Source organism: Aptenodytes patagonicus, chromosome 3 (genome assembly GCF_965638725.1).
Source record: "Aptenodytes patagonicus chromosome 3, bAptPat1.pri.cur, whole genome shotgun sequence".
NCBI classification, from domain to species: domain Eukaryota; kingdom Metazoa; phylum Chordata; class Aves; order Sphenisciformes; family Spheniscidae; genus Aptenodytes; species Aptenodytes patagonicus.
In genome coordinates, this window is record NC_134951.1 from 32,477,568 (window position 1) to 32,498,315 (window position 20,748).

Sequence of the window (20,748 nt, forward strand, 5' to 3'; positions counted from 1 at the left end):
AGCGACTGTTAAACCAATATGATGAATGTTTATAACAAATTTGCCTTAACATGCTCTAGTCAGATCTGTCATTATCTCAAACCTTCATGCCCCATGTTGGGCACCAAAAGGACTGTTGTGGTTTAACCTGGCAGGCAGCTAAACTCCACACAGCCGTTCACTCACTGCCCCCCTCAACTCCAGTGGGATGGGGGAGAGAATCGGAAAAAAAAAAAGTAAAATTCATGGGTTGAGATAAAGAGAGTTTAATAGGACAGAAAAGGAAAGGATAATAATAATAATAATAATAATAATAATAATAATAATAATAATAAAGTTGATGATAATGATGATAAAAGAATATATAAAATAAATGATGAACAATGCAATTGCTCACCACCCATCAACCGATGCCCAGCCAGTTCCCAAGCAGTGGGCACTGTCCCCTGGCTAACGTGCCCCAGTTTATATACTGAGTATGACGTCATATGGTACGGAACATCCCTTTGGCCAGTTTGGGTCAGCTGTCCTGGCAGTGCCCCTTCCCAGTTTCTTGCTGGCAGGCCATGGGAAGATGAAAAGTCCTTGATTAGTGTAAGCACTACTTAGCAACAACTAAAACATCAGTGTGTTATCAACATTATTCTCATGATAAATCCAAACCACAGCACTATACCAGCTACGAGGAAAGAAATTAACTCTATCCCAGCCAAAACCAGGACAAGAGTCCAAGAGAAGAAACTGACAGAACAAATGAGTTACACAAGTCATCACTGTCAGTGATTCTAATGCTAATGCTAAGGGAAATAAAATGTCAGTGAAGTTAAGCAACAACATCATTCAGATGAGTTAATGAGACTCCTGAATAAAAAGTTAAAATAAAACCCACCAGGAACCAGATTAAGCTTTCTTATGCCAGAGTAAGTCAAGTCTCAAAGTCAAGTCAATTTTTCCCTGTATTTACACAGAGTGATCTGCAGTATATCAGGCCTCCAATAGCAGTGCTAACTATATTTCCAGCTTATCTCAAGTGCAGAAAGATTCCCTGACCCAATACTTCTCATTATTCCTTAATGTAGCCAGGTCAATACATTCATTAGTGATCCAAGGGTGAAAAACTTGCTTTATCCTAAAGATTACATATGTAATGTTAGAAATTGTAGGTATAGAGACAAAAAGAGGACCAATGTCTGAGAAAAAGCTAGTTAAGTTATGGGCAAACAGGATAATCCACTATCTGAAATATTTGTTGGAAAATTCATAATCCTGAAGGCTGTTAGTGCCTTCTAATTGTGGAGGTTTTATTCAGGTTTTTGTGTTGATGAACTGTGTATTTTGCTTAGGTTTGTGGCTTAGTGACCTCAATTTTTAGTTTCACAGTCCATATCTTCACACTTTTAAGCCTTGGTTTCTATATTTAAAGGGATTAATTTTGATTTCTGTGAACCATTATTCCACTTCCAACATTTTTATCAAGACTAGAACATAGGTTGGGACCAAGGCATTCCCAGATTCCCTCCTTCCCATTGTCCTTATCCCTGAAGCAGTTTCTGTATTCCAACTAAAGATGCAATTTAGATTTTTTTTTGACAAAGCCTGTGATGGTGATTCACCCTTTGCCACTAGGGGTCTCAGTAGCTAAACTATAGAGGTAACTGATTTTCTTTAATATTGAAGTATTTCAAAAGCTTGGAATGATGGAAGGAGAATAGAGAAAAATGAAATATATTAAAAAAAAAAAAACAAAGATAGGAAAATTATCAACAAATAATATTTTAGAATCATAAAATCATAGAATAGTTTGGGTTGGAAGGGACCTCTAAGGGTCATCTAGTCCAACGCCCCTGCCATGGGCAGGGACATCTTCAACTAGACCAGGTTGCTCAGAGCCCCGTCCAACCTGACCTTGAAGGTTTCCAGGGATGGGACATCCACCACCTCTCTGGGCAACCTGTGCCAGTGTTTCACCACCCTCAGCATAAAAAATGTCTTCCTTCTATCTAGTCTCAATCTACCCCCCTTTAGTTTGAAGCCATTCCCCCTTGTCCTGTCGCAACAGGCCGTGCTAAAATGTTTGCCACCATCGTTTTTATAAGCGCCCTTTAAGTACTGATAGGCTGCAATAAGGTCTCCCTGAAGCTGCCTCTTCTCCAGGCTGAACAACCCCAACTCTCTCAGCCTTTCTTCACAGGAGAGGCGTTCCATCCCCCTGATCATTTTCGTGGCCCTCTTCTGGACCCGCTCCAACAGGTCCGTGTCTTTCTTATGCTGAGGGCTCCAGTGCTGCACGCAGTACTCCAGGTGGGGTCTCACCAGAGCAGAGCCAAGGGGCAGAATCACCTCCCTCGACCTGCTGGCCACGCTTCTTTTGATGCAGCCCAGGATACGATTGGCCTTCTGGGCTGCGAGCGCACATTGCTGGCTCATGTCCAGCTTTTCATCCACCAGTACCCCCAAGTCCTTCTCGGCAGGGCTGCTCTCAATCCCTTCATCCCCCAGCCTGTGTTGATACCGGGGCTTGCCCCGACCCAGGTGCAGGACCTTGCACTTGGCCTTGTTAAACCTCATGAGGTTCACACGGGCCCACTTCTCGAGCTTGTCCAGGTCCCTCTGGATGGCATCCCGTCCCTCTGGTGTGTCGATCACACCACTCAGCTTGGCGTCATCTGCAAACTTGCTGAGGGTGCACTCGATCGATTGTTGTATCCAACTCTAATGGGTTTCAGAAAAGTTGAAAAAAAGCTATTTTGTTTTGGAAATAGAGTCCAGAGGCTAGGATTTTCTCTTCATGGCCAAGGTATATCAGTCCCGATGGTGTAACAGTGGGTCAGGATAAGGAACTAATAGTGTATTGATTTTGCATTGTACAAATTCTATCTATTTTCTCAAATGTTTAAGGAGACATGTATAGGTCACTGATGTGAACAGAGGCTGATATTGTTGTTCTTGTATAGGGCTGCCTGGCTGAGGTTTGTGTTTGTGTGATTTTATTAGTACTTTTTTAAACTATTGTGTTCTCATTGTAAGTACGAAAGGTATGTTGTGGCACCTGAAACATCAGAACTGTCATTTTGTAATGGGAAATAAATGGAAATAAAATTAAGGCAGCAAATACCCAAGGAATTATCTGAGGCTTTGAGATGAATTAAAAATTCTCTGCTCTGTAACATATCTACATTTGATTTGTTCAGAAACTCAGTTGATATGGTTTTGAACAATTAAGGATATAGTGTCTTATTTTATTTCATTGCAAGCAGTTTGTGCTAGTAATAAATATTTTTTTCTATCGATATGTTATGTTATAGAAGATGTTTGCATTCTTAGTTAATTGTACACACAGACTAATCAACGTCAAAATACTGAAAAAAATACTAGTGACCTAAGCAAATGTATGGAGATAATACCATCTTGTCAAACCAGTACAAAAAATTTTAATATGTTTATATCCCTTCCAATGATGGGGTAAAAGCTTGATGTTCTCCAAAATGCTTCTGATTGCAGTAAAACTGAAGTTTTCATAAAAACGGCATTCCTGGAAATTTCTTTGGCAATGACATTCTCTTATTTTATTTTCTTGTTTATAATGAAATGAAACAGTACTTAGTTGCCATAAATTGTGAATACACATTATGTCATTAAAAAAAGTTCAAATAAAATTAATCTCCAAACTAAATATTATGTTGTTAATATTTGAGTATTTGAGTATTATAACTGAATAGACAGATATTTTCAAGTCTAACATGTTAGAGATAAATTTTCTGAAAGACTGTTAAGAGTTTCATTTATTTATTTGTAAATTTGATACTTGTTATCTATTTCTTTTCACATGTTTTGTCACAATTCATTGTAAGTAGTCATCACAATTATAGAAGCTAATATTAAAACGTAAAAATTCTACTGTTTTTTCAAAAAGTTGCCTATTTGATCTGAATAAAGAACATTTTATCAAATTCCACTACCTTTGCTATTTTATCGACGATAAAATTTTTAATCAAGCCTTCAATCCTTTATGTGTTTATCTGTAAGTCAATGCTTATGTAGAATTCAGTCAGAATTAAATTCACCTTAGTAAAGTAAAACCTAAAGGTATTTGACATCTTTATTTTTGCAAGCAGTACTTGCACAGAGTCAAGGCCTTTTCTGCTTCTCACCCCACCCCACTAGCGAGTAGTCTGGGGGTGTACAAGAAGTTGTGAGGGGACACAACTAGGACAGCTGACCCTAACTGACCAAAGGAATACCTCATACCATATGACATTGTGCTCAGCAATAAAAGCTGAGGGGAACAGGGAGGAAGGGGAGGCGTTTGGAGTTATGTGTTGTCTTCCCAAGTAACCGTTACACATGATGGAGCCCTGCTTTCCTGGAGATGGATGAACACCTGCCTGCCGAAAGGGAAGTGGTGAATCAATTCCTTGTTTTGTTTTGTTTGTGTGGACAGTTTTAGCTTTACCTATTAAACTGTCAAGCCACAAGTTTTTTCACTTTTACCCTTCTGAGTCTCTCCCTTATCACCCTGCGGGACAGTGAGCGAGTGGCTGCGTGAGGCTTAGCTGCCCACCAGGGTTAAACTCTGACACCACTTGGAAGTTTTTGTGTTTCAGTTTGGTGATCAGTGACCTTTATTTGCCATATTAGTGGAATGGCCAAAGAATAATTTTGACATTTTTATCACCTGATAAATATAGTCACACATTTACTTTATAATACTTCCTATTTATTGGGCAACCTTTGAGTTTTAATAGTGCATCTGAAAAATCTGTTGTAAAACATTGACAACAAAGTCTCCAAGATGGCTATACATGTGTTTACCCTTGCTGAGTGACAGCAATACTGCCAACTACAGTTGGGTGCTAGTACAACCTGACATAGAATACTAATACTTAGCGCAAAATGATTTTTCAAGCATAAAATATGTATGATAGAACTGAGAACAGAACATCCATAATTAACTTACAGGACAAAATAAAACTTTAAAATGAATGAAGAGCCACCCACTGTGGGAGAACATCAGGTTTGAGACCATCTAAGGCACCTGAAGGTGAACAAGTCCATGGGACCCAACGAGATCCATCCGTGGGTCCTGAAGGAACTGGCGGATGAAGTTGCTAAGCCACTATCCATCGTATTTGAGAAGTCGTGGCAGTCCGGTGAAGTTCCCACTGACTGGAAAAGGGGAAACATAACCCCCATTTTTAAAAAGGGAAAAAAGGAAGACCCGGGGAACTACAGGCCAGTCAGTGTCACGTCTGTGCCTGGGAAGATCATGGAACAGATCCTCCGGGAAGCTATGCTAAGGCACATGGAGGACAGGGAGGTGATTTGTGACGACCAGCATGGCTTCACCAAGGGCAAGTCCTGCCTGGCTGACCTAGTGGCCTTCTATGATGGAGTGACTACATCAGTGGACATGGGAAGGGCTACAGATGTCATCTATATGGACCTCTGTAAGGCCTTTGACACGGTCCCCCACAACATCCTTCTCTCTAAACTGGAGAGATATGGATTTGATGAGTGGACTGTCTGGTGGGTGAGGAATTGGTGAGATGGTCGCACCCAGAGGGTAGTGGTCAACGGCTCAATGTCCAGATGGAGGTTGGTGACGAGTGGTGTCCCACAGGGGTCCGTATTGGGACCGGTACTGTTTAATATCTTCATCAGTGACATAGAGAGTGGGATCGAGTGCACCCTCAGCAAGTTTGCAGATGACGCCAAGCTGAGTGGTGTGATCGACACACCAGAGGGACGGGATGCCATCCAGAGGGACCTGGACAAGCTCGAGAAGTGGGCCCGTGTGAACCTCATGAGGTTTAACAAGGCCAAGTGCAAGGTCCTGCACCTGGGTCGGGGCAAGCCCCGGTATCAACACAGGCTGGGGGATGAAGGGATTGAGAGCAGCCCTGCCGAGAAGGACTTGGGGGTACTGGTGGATGAAAAGCTGGACATGAGCCAGCAATGTGCGCTCGCAGCCCAGAAGGCCAATCGTATCCTGGGCTGCATCAAAAGAAGCGTGGCCAGCAGGTCGAGGGAGGTGATTCTGCCCCTTGGCTCTGCTCTGGTGAGACCCCACCTGGAGTACTGCGTGCAGCACTGGAGCCCTCAGCATAAGAAAGACACGGACCTGTTGGAGCGGGTCCAGAAGAGGGCCACGAAAATGATCAGGGGGATGGAACGCCTCTCCTGTGAAGAAAGGCTGAGAGAGTTGGGGTTGTTCAGCCTGGAGAAGAGGCAGCTTCAGGGAGACCTTATTGCAGCCTATCAGTACTTAAAGGGCGCTTATAAAAACGATGGTGGCAAACATTTTAGCACGGCCTGTTGCGACAGGACAAGGGGGAATGGCTTCAAACTAAAGGGGGGTAGATTGAGACTAGATAGAAGGAAGACATTTTTTATGCTGAGGGTGGTGAAACACTGGCACAGGTTGCCCAGAGAGGTGGTGGATGTCCCATCCCTGGAAACCTTCAAGGTCAGGTTGGACGGGGCTCTGAGCAACCTGGTCTAGTTGAAGATGTCCCTGCCCATGGCAGGGGCGTTGGACTAGATGACCCTTAGAGGTCCCTTCCAACCCAAACTATTCTATGATTCTATGATTCTATGAATCGTTTAAACCAACACACCTATCAGTGCAGCAGTATACATTATTTTCTGCCCAAACTAAAACTGTCTTTCCACTATGGTAATGTGTTATTTGCTCATAAAAAGGGAAAAAGTGTTATCTGCTTCTGTCTACCTGCTCAGCTTTATTGACGAGTTATTGCACTGACACCCAATTTCTCTGTGTTCCAGATGAGATTAAGCCTATATTTGTACAGCATCGTGGGGAAGCTTCCACTTCTGCTGATATGTGCATGTTTCAGGACAAAGCAAGGTTTTAGTCTCTGTGGAATAAATTTAGTATACTCTCCATACAGTCCATTAACTAAAAAGTTGTATCCATACAAATATTTTAAATGGTAAAGTTTCATAAATTGACTTCAAATGCAATTGAGAATTCTGCTAACAGTGTGGAAGATGAAGCTTCTGCTAAACTAGATAACATCATGCAGCAATTAAGATACTGATTTTTAGAAAGTTTTTAATAGCTTATTACTGTGCTTTATGCAAGTTTATTCCACTGTATTCTCCACTGCTCGGAAGAACCTGAATAAATACATGCAACAACAAATTTCTGCCTACGGATACTGAAGGTTTTTCTACTTTTTACCTTTGTTTTTCTCCCAGATGGATTTCAGTTACATTTAGAGCAAGAAAATATGTTTTATTTCCTCAAAAAATATAATTCTTGTATAATTTAAGAAGGTCATCTAGTAAGGTGGTATAACAGGTAAATAACACTATAAACAGAGAGCCTATACTATGCAAATTAAGTGTGTTTAATTAATCACTGTGGATAAAATGTAGAGATCATACAAAGGCTATTGGGATGTTGAAGAATTAGAAAGATAGATCAATCATGAAGTGTCCGTAACATTTTATTAGCTGGGGCCAATCAAACAGAAAGGCAAAGCAAATAAATAGGCATTGGAGCAAGAAATGAAGGCCATATCTACAAATATTGCATTCATAAAATGTAATGACTCTGGAAAATACTTCAATCAGAATAAAGAAACAATTCAGAATGATTTTATACAAAATAGTGTGACAGAGAAAGAAGTGATTTTCCATTTGTAAACGTTTTCATTGAATTTTTATGACTACTTTTTTTAGATAACAAAATACAGGAAAGAGTGCAAATAAAAGCACAAAACTGATATAAAAGCACTGAAGAAAACATATATCAAAAGACTTAAATGAATTAATCTATTTCAGTAAGAAAAATTTCCAACTTGATCATAGTTTTTAATTCCTTTCACTAGAAAAACAAAATAAAACCAAACAACTTCTAAAGCACTTTCTAGTGTAGAGAAAGGCACAATAAGAATCAATGACTAGAACTAGTTTTAGACAAATTTATTGAAGGAAATATATGTCTAATGGATAACTGATCCTTCAGAAAGAAAGAGACGAATTCTATACACTTTTTGTCGTAATCAAAATGAGAGACAGTACTGGAAATATGTTTACCTCAGTTAAAAAAAAGGTAGTGGGCCTTATATGAATGTAATATTACATAGTTAAACAGTTTTTGAGACAAAATCATTAGGCTGGATCTTCTAATTACTTTTCTAATATAAAAATCTATGGTGTGATATCTGTACTGATATGATAAAGAAATACATAAAAACTAAAGCAGTAAATGGTCTTTCAAGGATATCATTCATTTTTAAAAAGTACTCCTGAAATTATTCTCTAATTGCTTCTGGTCTGTATCTATCAATGAGTTCAAATTTCTTCGTAACTGTAATGTTTTATGATAAAGATAACAGCTCTATTTACCAAATTAAATCTATCAGTCAAGCATATAATGTTGACAGGTAAGATTTTTTCCAACTATTTTAAATTTTGCATAAAGTCAGAAGAAAAGCAATAATTGCACTCACTTTGTAATATGTAACGGATGCAAAGACCATTAAGAACTTGTCAAAACCACAATTATATTGTTGCAATTTAATTTTCTATCATTCCATATGCTTATACCATTTTGACTTTTACAGTAAAATATGGATGACAAGAGAAAACAGATGATACATTGTTGCCAGATTTGAAAGCATAATATTAAAATATGTGTAATATTGAAAGGAATTACAGCATTTTAGGCAACAGTTATATCAAAGTATCAGAAGACAAGTTTCATTGACAATGTGTGAACATGATGCATAAAATAGATTAACATGAAAAGAACCTAACCAGTAACCGACGATCTTACATTTTATATACGTGTTCTTGAAAAAGCTCCGATGAATGGGCCAGTCTTGCCTTGAATTTGAACAAATAATTTGACTCAGTCATGACATAAGATTATGCAATCTCTGATAATGTTAGACAATGGTCAAAGACAAGAAATAAAGAATTTTGTATTTGGTTGAAACTGTAGTAATCAAAAAAGTCAGGTTTTAGTAGGGAATAATCTTAATTTGCAGTCATTCATTCTACCACCAAAACGTGCTATTTGAATGTCATGTATTGTCAAAAAGCAATAAAGTCAGAATAAATGACACTGGATTACAGAAAGGACAAAATGTGAAACACATGACTAGGAAACAGACTTGCAATCTACTGTCTCTCGCTTCTTGTAACACATTTCTTTTTTTACAGGTGCTATCTGACTGAGTCTTTTACAGCATTAAATAAACAAGGATGCATACCCAAGGGAAAAAAAAAAAAAAAATCTGAAGAAATATGTAGTATGGCTTTTAGTTCTTGAAAATTCAGATTTTCTTTCCAGAAACTGGAAGGTTTTTTAAAAACCTTTTCAGTAAGGGTAAACATTATATAAGGAGACCTATTAACTTAGTTTGTTATTTAAAAATAGGATGCCTTAAGTGTTTGGTGTTATTGATCACTATAACCTCCTACCCTGAATCATTTGCATCTATGAATGACAGTGTTATCCTATTATGCTGTTGGTGTCATTGTTGAGAGACGTTGCAGAAAAAAAAATGGAATGATGAATCTAGTAGGTGAAGAGGATGGTGCAGTTAATGATAGTGACAACCTCAAAAATATATCATTGATCTGTAGTAGCATTTATATTTTAATTGTGATTGCCAAATCCATTTGGCACATTAATAATTTTCCAGTAACTTGAAACTGGAACTCTCATCTTTTCAGTTTTTAGATATATATTATAGTCAACACTGCAGATACCACATGGATCACAACATCACATAACGTGTTACTTATGGGATACTGTGATCCAACATACAGATTAATATGGGATGCCAGAAATACTCCCTTTTGTCACTGGAGGCTTAAATTCAAATCCTCATTAGTTCACAAATTAATTTTTATTTCTTGAGCTTGTCTTAGTCCCTGTGTGTCCATATCATTAAAACAATATGTCTCCCTGAATAATTGGTTTTGGAGAATGGAATTTGAAATAATGAAAGTGACAGTGTTTACATGTCAAACTATCTATTCTCTATCAAATAGGGTAAAACAGAATAGAACAAAACAAAACAGAAATGTTTCAGGTAATATTTTGCATAAAAAAGAGAGATGTGAACCTTGAACTACATTGTCCTGTACATCCAGCCATTCCCTTATTACATCATTGCTTTGGCATTTCTCTTAAAAAGTTGTAACAAAAATTTTGTTTTTCTTTCTTTTGTATCTGCATGGTCCTTTTTTAACAGTATTATATGACAAAATCAATTCACATTTTTGCCTAAAATGATCATGCCAATTGCTGCTGTAGAAACTTTTCCATAAGCTTATTGACTGAAAGCAGCTGAGGTGAAAAGCCTGAGTATACAAACTGATCATGGAATGATAATGAGCTATCAGTGTGGATCAGTGGAAGCAAAATAAATTCCAAGGTACTTCAGCTAAAACTTTCTCCATAAAAAACAGGAATCAGCTTTCATTATATTCTGAAATGCTGAATAATATTCTTTTTCCTCATGTTCAAGACTGATAGCATCAAACTACAAAAGATGCTGACAAGAGCAATGACAATGATAAAGTGAGTAGGGAGCTGATCTTAGAAGAGGAAATGGAAAAAACATGGCTTGTTCAGTCTAGCATAGTATTTCTCATATACTGCCAGGAGTTAGAATTGCAGTGTTAGAAGCAGCTTACTATAGATGTGAAATGCATGGCCTTGCCATAAATATTTACATTAGCCAAGGAACTATTATTTGCTAGAAGCTAGGCAGTGAAATTGTCTGTCTGTATCAGATGCAATCTAGCAAAAGAAAGACAGAGAAGGAGTATGATACCTCTTTACAAACACATCAAGGGTATAAACATCAGCAAAGAAAAAAATACTGTTTAATCCACAAGTCAATACTGGCACAGTGGTAGATAGGTATACATTGGCTGTGGAAACATTTGAACCAGAAATTAGAAAAATATCTAATAGTGACTAAATGTGTCCTAAGCAGTGCTCTAATACATATAGGGTTAGCAATCACAAAAAAGAAGCATAAAAATTAAATCAATGTAAAGGAAAATCCAACTATTTTAAAATGGAGAGGTTTTGAGTTATGATCACTGCAGTCACACAGGCTTTAGTTCTGACACCCAGGAGCTCCCTTTCAGAGCTGTGTTTCTAAATATTTGCTGAAAACACTATCTTGCTGTGTCAGGACCTCTATTGGCTTGAAAAAAAAATATTTTCCAATTATACTAGAAATGCTATTCTTAGACTTTGATTGCATGATGGAAAATTATTTCTGAATCATCTTAGTAGAAATCTTTTACACTTTAACTACATATGGAGACAAAAAATAAGAATAGTAATTGTTGACAATATAAGAAAGAAATAGTTCTATTAATGACAGCCATGCAACACATCTCCAGCTGCTTTAAGGGACAACATTCTTAGTGCACAGACTGTTTGATAAGACAGTGCAGCAAGAGGTTTATTTTTTTGCAAACAATTGGAGCTATGACTTAAATAGTGTAATATATTGCCATTTCTTAATTACCAAGTATTGTCACTCATACCAAGTACCTATTAAGAAATTATTTTTTAACTATAACTTTAACCTTGTAGTCACAAGTAAGAAAGTGATCCTTATGCATAAGCATTTTACAGAAGAAAGAGATGAGATAGCTGCACAAGAGGAAATAAGACTATTGAGCTTCATCTGTTGTCCATGGATCAGTTATTTTTTCTGTATTTGAATTTCTCAAAATTCAAAGTCTTACAAAAAAACAACACTGGTCATTTTGACCATCTCTAATATTGTCCCCATATTACAACTTGTAACTGATTCATCTTATTTAACTAGTTTCATATCAATCCTCTTTGACTCAGAAGTTAAGAAAAGTTGTGGGTTTTATGGTTTCAGTTTCAGTTTGCTTTAGATGGAAGAAAAAAAAAAAAACAAACCCCAACCCAAAACCCAAACCTAGCTATATTAGAAACTGACAATGCTCTAATATTGGTTATTAGAAAGTTAAAAACCAAAAGTTCCTCATGCAACTTTAGCTCATATCCACTGGAATACACAACATTAGGATAGCCATTTTTTACCTGATCAGCACTATTTTGTTTAGCTGTTGTATTTATATTTGTCAGCAAAACAACACAATATTACTAAAGAAAGCCAAACTTTGTTGAAAGAGGTAGTACCCTTTAGAAGATGTTACCAAATGACTGGAAAAACAGAAGAGCTTTCAAGCATACTAGATTAATTTTATTCTCCACATTAAAATAGTATTACCTGAATAATTTAAATATTCCTAAAATGTAACTTCAAAAATCTCAAAGCAAAAGAGTGTGTAAATGTATTAATATAAGCCATTTACTTTCTGTAATTTCAGTGTTGACCAAATCTGCAGGTTTCTTGACCAGTTTCTTACTATAATAATCAATGAAAGGATAAAATGATTAAGTTAAATATATGAACAGGTAAAATAGGAACTCACTTATTTGCATGCAAGAGTGAACAAAAGGACTTTGGAATGATGTGATTCTCAATACATGAAAAACAATTTGACTATAGAATAGAAGAAACCACACAAGAGACAAATGGGTCTAAAATATCTGTGAAATGAAAAAATCTATTATGTTGATATCTAAACAAATAGCTGAAATATTAATTCAAATTAAGAATAAAATATAGACAAAACCTTTTAATCACTCATTTCAAATTAATTCTGCACAACTGATGTTTTATGTTTCCTATGCATTACCTAAACTACAAGTACTCAAGAGCACTCATTGTCTTGTACTTTAAAAGCTATCATAACCATGGTAAAAGTCACACATGTTACATATGTAAAAAATTATATTTGAACCCAGCTCTGCCTATGTATGGAGCTGATGAGAAATTTTCTGAAAAACGGTGTGCTGTTAAAAATGCTAATTGCTTGATTCTGAAACATTAAGTTGGAAACATGTTATATTTAATAACTTTTTGGTCACTTGAAGGTAATACTTCAAGGGGCACAACAGAGTGTAGCCCAGACAGATTGACTGTTTTACTTGCTGAAGTGCTTTTTGGACCTGCAGCCCAGAGCATCCAACCCTGTTAGGATTTCAGTCTGTCACTTACCAACTGCACTGATGATCTCCTTTAGGTGAAAGAGTGAGCTAACATTTCTGAAATAACTTTTCCCACAATTTCGAGGTTTTTGGTTTTTTTCTTTTTCATATTGTAATTTAAACTGAACTCAAAGTAATCAAAGTCCATTAAAAAAAATTACTTCAGGACAACACTTACCAGGTTTCCCTGATACTATATTCTATGGAACATAATGACTGATTAGTATTTTGTGTGCCTGTTATAAAACGTAGTTTCTTAAAACAAAAATAATTATGACCTTAATGTTTCAGTCTGTGTCAGCAGAAGTATAGTTACTGACTGCTGATATACTGGTAGTTAGGGGTACATTTGAGGCAGTGAAATTCAAACTTTTCTTACTAGAATTACTTATTTTTACTTACCATAGAATCATAGAATCATAGAATCATTAAGGTTGGAAAAGACCTCTAAGATCATCGAGTCCAACCGTCAACCCAACCCCACCATGCCCACTAAACCATGTCCCTAAGCGCCTCATCTACACGTCTTTTAAATACTTCCAGGGATGGGGATTCAACCACTTCCCTGGGCAGCCTCTTCCAATGTTTAACCACTCTTTCAGTAAAGACATTTTTCCTTACATCCAATCTGAACCTCCCCTGCCGCAACTGGAGGCCATTTCCTCTCGTCCTATCGCTAGTTCCTTGGGAGAAGAGACCGACACCCACCTTGCTACAACCTCCTTTCAGGTAGTTGTAGAGAGCGATGAGGTCTCCCCTCAGCCTCCTTTTCTCCAGGCTAAACAACCCCAGTTCCCTCAGCCGCTCCTCAGAAGACTTGTTCTCCAGACCCCTCACCAGCCTCGTTGCCCTTCTCTGGACATGCTCCAGCACCTCAACGTCCTTCTTGTAGTGAGGGGCCCAAAACTGAACACAGTATTCCAGGTGCGGCCTCACCAGGGCCGAGTAGAGGGGCACGATCACTTCCCTCCTCCTGCTGGTCGCACTAGTTCTGATACAGGCCAGGAGGCCATTGGCCTTCTTGGCCACCTGGGAACACTGCCGGCTCATGTTCAGCCGGCTGTCGACCAGCACCCCCAGGTCCTTCTCTGCTGGGCAGCTTTCCAGCCACTCTTCCCCAAGCCTGTAGCGCTGCATGGGGTTGTTGTGGCCCAAGTGCAGGACCCGGCACTTGGCCTTGTTGAACCTCATACGATTGGTCTGGGCCCATCGGTCCAGCCTGTCCAGGTCCCTCTGCAGAGCCTTCCTACCCTTGAGCAGATCAACACTCCCGCCCAACTTGGTGTCATCTGCAAACTTACTGAGGGTGCACTCAATCCCCTCATCCAGATCATTGATCAAGATATTAAACAGAACTGGCCCCAGTACTGAGCCCTGGGGAACACCGCTCGTGACCGGCCGCCAACTGGATTTAACTCCATTCACCACAACTCTCTGGGCCCGGCCGTCCAGCCCGTTTTTGACCCAGCACAGAGTACACCTGTCTAAGCCGTGAGCCGCCAGCTTCTCTAGGAGAATGCTGTGGGAGACAGTGTCAAAGGCCTTGCTGAAGTCCAGGTAGACCACATCCACAGCCTTTCCCTCGTCTGCTAGGTGGGTCACCTGGTCATAGAGAGAGATCAGGTTGGTCAAGCAGGACCTGCCTCTCATGAACCCGTGCTGGCTGGGCCTGATCCCCTGGTTGTCCCACTCATGCCTTGTGAGCACCCTCAAGATGAACCGCTCCATAATCTTCCCCAGCACCGAGGTCGGCCTGACATGCATGTAGTTCCCTGGATCCTCCTTCCAGCCCTTCTTGACCATGACCAAAACTGAGATAATATACAAAGTAATTTTTAAATATTTATAACCAAACCATTACCAAAATTAATATCTTACTTTATTTAGAGATGCTTTATTAGTTATTTGTGTGTTTAGTACGTCTTTCTTGGGCAAATATCAGCAACATTATTAGGCAGAGATTAAATCCATTATTTAGCCAAGGCAGAGTTTCTTGCTTAAAGGATTAGCAGACTTTTGCTTGCTACCTTAATAATTAATGATCTAGGACATTTTCCATTCTGTTCCTCAAAATCCTTTATGGGTTTTGCATCCGATATCTATCAGGCAGCTGTGCACAAAAGTCTAAATGCAACAGCTGTTTTCATTTTATCAGTGACTTCCCATTGCAAAATATATTGTGTTCTTTACTAAGCCAGGCAAGTTTGTGGCTACCCCAATCTTGTTTTTTTTTAAAAATCTGTTTCTAGACATTGATATGTTAACCCTTTTGCAAGAAACTACTGTTATTCCAACTATATATTTTTGAAGGGTTTGTTTGGGGTGTTTTGTGCATTTTTTTTTCTTTGGCTTTTAGTAGGCAAAGCTGCTAAAATCCATGGTCATACACTTCTTTTGTGTTTTCCCCCCATTAAAGTATCACCTAGTGATAGCATATTCTCATGCTTTTTTTTAAAAAAAAGATATTTTTGTTTGATTAATTAAAATATCATTGCTATTTTAGAAGTCCCATTTTCTTTACCCCAGAACATGACACTAAATCACCAAAGCCAACTATTAAAGCTGTAATTTTCTAAGGCATCTTTTTTTTTTTCCGTGGAGCTGAGTCCAAACACCTGGAAAAGCTTCGCTGTCTTCAGGACTCTTGTCGTGTACTGCAAGAGGAAGTATTGGTTTTCAGGGCTTTGTGGGTGCATGTGCAATGTTTTGAAAGTTCTGGCAAACGTTCACTGAACTGGTAGTTTTGAGAGGTCCACAACTATAGTTAGTTTTGAAAATGATGATGCCAATTTCTTGGGAAGACTGGATTATTCAGGGTTGGGGGGAAAAAAAGCAATTTCAGAAATGTTTTTTTCAGCTGTGTTTTTTCTCACAATTTTTTTTCTTATATTTTAAAAGTTAGTCTCAAAATCAAAATTCAAGTAAAAATTATAATTTGTATTTCCATAATTACATAAGATTTTTTCAAGACAGAAGAAATCCATCTTTTGGCTAGTTTCCTGAGACATCTTTTGTTTCCATGTGACTTTAAAGGACATATAATATGCATCATCCTTGCTGCCAACTAGTTTGGAAGAGGCTTTAGCACAGGTATTTGTACTGCTGGGGTGCAAGTGATGCAAAAAAGTTTGTTTTCATGGCAATTTGGGGTAAATTTTTGGTTTTTAGTAGCCAGAAAATCCTACTCACTTTTCTAATTCATTGGGAATACGGAAAAAGAATGAACACTATGGTAATGCAAATGAATGATTTTACAAAATTTTTGTTTCTTTAATATTACAAAGTGCTGTCAATTTTGCAATTATGAAGTTTAATACATAAGTGGAATATAGAATAGGCCATTCCAAAATATAAATTTATTTTCTCCTACTTTAAAATATGCAGTCACTTGGATCCTGATCATCGAAACATCAAAGCCAACAACAGACTCTTCAGTTTCCAGTACTGAATGCAAAGAATGAACAATGAATATTCAACGTAAGCTGAAAGTGTGCTTGGACAAAAATTTCAGCTAGTACATTAGTTGTAATCATGATACAGTCATCAAGGAATTGAGAGAGGCCCAAAAAATTTATCCCACATTTCAATTTATGTACATGTGTTAATTAAGCTTTGAGCATGAGACACATGCAGGTAATTCCTGCCTTGTGCCCATTTGGTGGTGGAATTCTGTGCCATTCATTCATGTTACATGAATGTAGCACCTGTAAATAACTGGAGTTATTCTTCGTGTCAGAGGCTGCAATGCAGTCTCACGTACTGGAAAATAACGTGTTTGAAAAACCTGCCTTTGCTGTCTGGTGGCCAGCATTTGTAGTCTACACAATTTATGCTGAAGTTAAGATTTACATTCTAAAAATATGTGTCAATACTTTACGGTGGAAGACATGGTAAAGGTAAAGTGATATAGTTGTGAAGTGATGATGCAGAAAGCAAGTAGCAGATTCATAATGGAAATGTGCTGGAATTATTATTGATTTATATATAGCTGGAATAATTTGCTACAATTATGTAAAAGCGAATAAAATATATGAATAACAATGAAATAATATGCAGATGGTTGCAGTTCTAGTCACATTGAAGTAAATGAGATTTTGATGAGAAAAGGGTTGTGCTCTGAAACAAATATGCTCTTTTTTTTTTTTTTTCCTATGCATAGTCCTATGTTCTATTTTCTTTTGGAAAAAAGAATTACACAAAAAAAAGAATTATTTAGAAATTAGTAATATCCTTTTATAATTTCCGGTGAATTCCTACCGGCTATACAGGTGAGTAATAAAGAATTTTGAAATGTACTATGAAAGCAGAAATGTAAATATTTCCTGATCTCAGATATTTGTGGTGTTAAAGTAAGGCTGTAAATATTAATTAATACATAGCAAGAGACCCCTGAAAACAGCTAGTGCACATGAAAATACTGAAGATAGTCTAGTGTGCATGTTAATTCTTGTGGGGTTTGGGTTGTTTGGGTTTTTTTTAATTATAAATTCTTTCAAAGCATGAATAAAAAGCTCCAGGAAAAATAAGAAAATAATATCCAGCTGAACAGAAAAGCTGAAATATTTGAAGATGCTGAACAAGTCATAACTGCTGAATTAACTAAACATAGGATGCTAAATTCTTTCCTCCTTTGAAAATCTCAGCAAAAGCTTTCTTAGAGTATCTTATTTAATACAGTGCAATTTATGAGTAAAAGGGTAACAATTATTATTAAATATGTATGCATACTTTCCTTTATATTGTATGTGAAGATCTCTCTGCCTTATTCTCCCCTTGAGAATAAAGAAAATGTTTAAATGCATTATTTTTATGGACTGACTGAAACATTTCAAGCTACCATATTTTGGATGATAGCAATATTTATAAACCTTATTAGAAAGTATGTTTATTTTACCTTTAAAATACAAAAGAATAAGCTATAAAACTTTTTATATTTGGAATTGAGTTCTTTTTTCCCACATCACACTTTTGCCCAATATTTCACAGGAAAACAACAGAAATAAGACTAGGATATTACAGTAATTGCAAAAGAATCTATTTTGTAAAACAAACCATCAGTATTTTTTATGTTTTGATAATAAATAATTGTATTATTGTTTGAGCTTGTATTTCTGGTAGAATAAATACCTCACCAGAAGAATGTTTCTTAGGAAGAATTTATACATAATTAAGTATCATTATCTTTGACAAGGAATTAAGGAAGGTATCATTAGCTCCTGTCATAGCTTTGGTAGATCATATATCCTTAATCTGGTGGTTTTATTCTTTTCACAGGTTACTTATCCAGGTGCACAGTGTAACCCACAATGATACTTCTGTTGGTTAACAACTGGAAGTTTCTGGAGAAAAATAGCTTGACTTATTCCTTAAAAAAGGAACTGCAATGATAATATATATTATATTCTATATTGTGATCTTCTTTCCTGTTCCGAAGAAGAACCATTTTTTCTGGGTCATCTAAAAATACTTGACAAGCTGCTGTATTACGAATGCTGCAAGCTATGCTAATTAAAACTGTCTCATTTTTTGTGTCTTTTGGTTGGCAACAGTGGTCTCTTCATATATTCTTGTAATCTGGGGCAACCAGAATTCTGCTGTTTGTGAAAGACAGGTGTACTGGACCACCTAACATGAACTCTGCACAGATACTTGAGGTCCTCTATACTCCAGAATGTAGCTTCTGGCCATGCTGTGTACTACATAAACTGCTCAAAATGTTTTGTTTAACTAATTGTGTTTAAAAAGATTCAGTTTCTTTTCTTGTCTGTTAACAGTATCAGAGAATAATAACGGATGACAGTGACTGCTCACCTACTTATTTTCAATAAAAACAAAACTGTGATTTGCACTATTTTAAAACATTATGGAAAGAACAAATAATTTCCCAATTTAGGTATTTTACATATAGTTATACATTGGACATTTTCATTTTGGATACATTGGCAAATGTTAAGATAATTTTCTTCCTGTTGCAGAGTAAACTGTTTTAAATTTATGGTACATTTTTCAAATTAGAATATAAGAGGTTTTAAATTATTATCTCATTTTGTTCACAGATCATTTAAAACATCAAAGTGTTTATCTTTCCTTTGAAAACATCATGCAATATGACATAGATATTGAACAATTGAACCTCCTGAAGCGTGATCTGTGCCTCTAAACATTATGAAATTGTACTTTTGCTCCTACATGAGGTACCTCATGAGAACAGTATTGAATAGCATAGAGGTAGATAAAACCAAAACACTTGACATTCCAGCTATAAAAAGATAATATTAAATGCCTGCTGGCATGCAAAACACCAGTTTAAAGAAAACGGAATAAAATACCTCAGTTGTTACTAATTCTTAATAAAAACCAAGGTGTTTCCTGAAAACTGTTTTTAATTGGTAGAGCTTACAAGAGGAAAATACATGTAAACCAGCTTGTTCCTGAAGAAGTGAGGTGATGCTGACAATTGTTGCATAATATGAGGCCAAATTTTCTGAACTTATTGTTTCTCTTCTCTAATTGGATTTTCTTGCTTATCAAATCCTCATTTCCATAAGTAAACATTTATCAAATTAACACAGTAGTAAAAACTGAAGAACTGTTGTTGTTCTTCCTAGAATATTTCCAGCTTATTTTCTAATGTACTTTACTAGTGATTTTTGAAGGTATCCTACTTTGTTATGATTAGAGTCAATGGCTATATTACTACAAGGGAAAAAAACCAAACAAACCCAAAATGCAGTCTTCTCTGCTGTATAAAATGGTGGTCGCTATGTGCTTGACCATCTAAATATACAATGTTGAATCTTTCTTTTAGGTTCATAGTTCAAACATAAAAGATTATATGATAATGGAGGAAACCTTATTTACCCTTCCTGATATGATAAAATCATATAAGGCCTTATCTGAATTTCCTCCAAATAGTAGGAAACACTTCATTTCCTACATCATCACGTTATTTTACTTTATGTGAAGTTATATCATACTAGTGAATCATAATAATCATCATTAAATTGGATAGCAGACTCAGGTCTTAATAATTTTTTGTTGTTTCTAATGATGAATTTTCAGTTTAGAACAAAAGTTCATGTGATCTGTTCTGAAGAGTATAGCCTAAAATTTTACCTTTAATCCCATTTTCCTTACTCAGGTCTTCAAAATCATGCAGTACTATTTTTGTGTCATCTGTATTAAACTGGTTCACTACAACCATTAGTTATTTTTTACTTCCTCATAACAACATGATACCATTACTACTCCTTTTCTGTAGAGTGGGATTTTGATTGTCATGTGATAAATTGCATGTCCACACAACAGCAAAATTAAAACAAAAGAATGATTTGTTACATTCTGTGCTATAAGTATGTCCAGGTCTACACTGTGGAAAAATAGTAAGTGATCGTGCAACTGAAGGACATATGATAGGGTGAACATGAAGGAACAGAATTAAGATTTTAAAGAACTGGAATTCAGTCATTTTCTAATCCTGCAGTGATTGACCTAGCAGTCTTATGACAGTGTTTTTATTGTATGGTATGTGCATACTAATGTATATATAAGAAGTCCAGACAAGTTTATTGTATGGCTGCTGAGGCTACATAAATCTCTTAGATTCTAAAACTATCAGTTTGCACTCATCAGTGATTTTTCCTTCATGGTTAGTTTGAAACAAAAAAAAAGAC